Here is a 2,393-nt window from a genome sequence, read left to right on the forward strand (position 1 = left end):
ACCAGCCACCTGCCAACCAGCAAAAGCCACCCTGTGTCCGCGAGCGAGTGGCTGAGGGAAGGAAATTCCACGAAAGTCACACAAACATCCCGGCGACAGAACACGAGGCTCCCCAGGGCCTGGCTTGGACGAGCTGTGCAGCAGCAGAACAGAGCTCACAGCAGCAGCACCACGGCAGAAATGTGGGAAGCAAAATGTTCCAGGAAGCAGGAGCGGCACCGGGGTGCCCAGCACAGGCACAGGCGAGCGGGGGATACTCGGAAAAGGACAATTACATCAGAACATGAGTTCGGTTTCTGAGTGTGCTGCGGAGCTGGGAAGGATCATCCCCCCGGGGCTGGGCTGGCCTCGGTTCACGGCCGGGTCCTGAGCAGTGAGACAGGACTGGGAGAGCACAGGCAGAGCCTGCAGCTGTCCCAGGCACGGAGAGGGGCACATCCCTCCTGAGCTGCTTCACATCCCACCAAGGGCCCATCCCCACTGCAGCAGCTCACAGCATTCCCAGCCTCTGGAGCAACCACGCACATGGAGCCAAGCCCAGCTCTCCTGGCTCCCCAATTCCTGCTTTTCTCCCCCAGGACTGTCCTTTGGACAGGGCTCCTCTCCCTGGGGGCTGTGCAGCAAGCTGGGGTGCAGCTCCTTACCCTGCTCCCAAAGAACCAGCGCGGGCTGTGCATTCCCAGCAGCTGCTGGTGAACACCAGGGACTTGTGGGACCCCAAATCCTGCCCTGGCTGCTCCCAAGGGGTGGGAGAGGAGGGAATGGCCAGAGGAAGAGGAGAGCAGCTGGGGAGGGAAGGGAAGGGAGGCTTTAGCCATGGTTCTTGCTTGTCCCCCTGAGGAAAAGCATCTGATTAAATCAAGATGCAGAATCCAGGGTTGCTATTCATTCCCTATATTATTAGCTTGTCTCATTTTATTAAATCTCTTTAAGGCTTTTCAGAAGAAGCACGTAATTCCCAAAATATAATTTTTCCCAGATGAGATATGATGCAGAAGCTGCTCCTTCTCTGGGGAATGGGGGGTGGCTTTATTTGTTTCCCTCCCCCACCCCCTGCTTCTTTAGCAACACTTTTCATGTCTCTTGATTCCTTTTAGCACTTGGGATTCGATTAACAGAGAATCTGAAAGCCTGAGATGTCTCAAATCCCCAGTTCCTGGAGTCACCCAGGCAAGGAGTGGGAAGAGGTCCCTCGAGACACCATCCCTGTGCTCAGCACGGTGCAGCTCTGAGCCAGGAGCACCTGGAAATCCCCTGCTCCCAGTTTTTCCCCCTCCTTTCATCCCACAGGTCCTGCAACATCCTGCCAGCATGAACAAAGGTGTCTCCATGTCCTGGACGTGTCCCCAGACTCCAGCACCTCCTGCTCCCTTCCAAAGAGCAGAGTTTCCTTCAGCTCCTCTGGGATTAGGGAGAAATGTCACCTGTAACCAGAGACAGGCACCAACTGGGCTTGGGATACAAGGCACAGGGGAGAGGGGGGCTTGGTGACCCCAGTGGAGGCATTGCTGTGATTTCAGGAAGGTTCCCATGGAAATGGAGATGGATGGCAGGGCTGGCAGGGCAGGAATGAGAGCCCAGGATCAGGCAGCAGCCAGGTGGGCAGTGCCAGGCAGGAGCTGGCAGAGGGAGGGGCAGCAGTGCTGAGGGCTCAGAGCCTGGAGATGTTTCCTGTCAGGTCCCACATCAGCTCCCGAGGGATGGAGGGGCTGCACAGGGATGGAGGGGTTGGGATTTGGGGAGTTGAGCTGGACAAAGGCTGAGCCCGTGGCCAAATCCAGGACCCTCGAGGCTTCCTCGAGGCTGAGCCTGGCCCTGACATCTTGCCAGGACTCTGGGGGCTCTGAGCCCTCCTGCACCCCTGACTGGGAAAGGAGCTGTGCTCCATAAACAGCTCCTCCCGAGGAAAATGCACCATGGAAAAAGCAGCACATTCCTGCCATTCTTCTCCTTTGAAACACGATCCAAGGAGGATCCGGCTCACAGGGCTGTCTGGGGCGGCTTGTGAGAGTGAAAATTAAAGAAAACAGCCCCGGTAACTTGTCCTGTGCCTCATGGCAGGAGCTCTGTGCGTAAGGGCCCCCGGAGTGAGGGTGGAAATGGGCTGGGTTGGGCTGGATGAGCCCCCTCCAGCCTGTCCTGATGCCTGGCCCAGGGCGACAGTGGCCATGGGACGCTGCTGCTGCTGCTCTCCAGCACTTCAAAGCTTTCCCTGGACACCAGTGACACCTGTATCCCAGGTCCCTGAGCATGGAGCTGCCAGCAGAGCCCAGGCAGCTCAGCCCTGGGATGCCCATCCTGCCCATGGCATTTCTTTGGGCTCCAGCATTGGGGTTTCCCACATGGGAATAGTTTCCCATCAGGTTGTTCTCCCCATTGCTTTGTGAGCAATT

The sequence above is a fragment of the Geospiza fortis genome, unplaced genomic scaffold (assembly GCF_000277835.1).
Source record: "Geospiza fortis unplaced genomic scaffold, GeoFor_1.0 scaffold213, whole genome shotgun sequence".
Lineage (NCBI taxonomy): Eukaryota > Metazoa > Chordata > Aves > Passeriformes > Thraupidae > Geospiza > Geospiza fortis.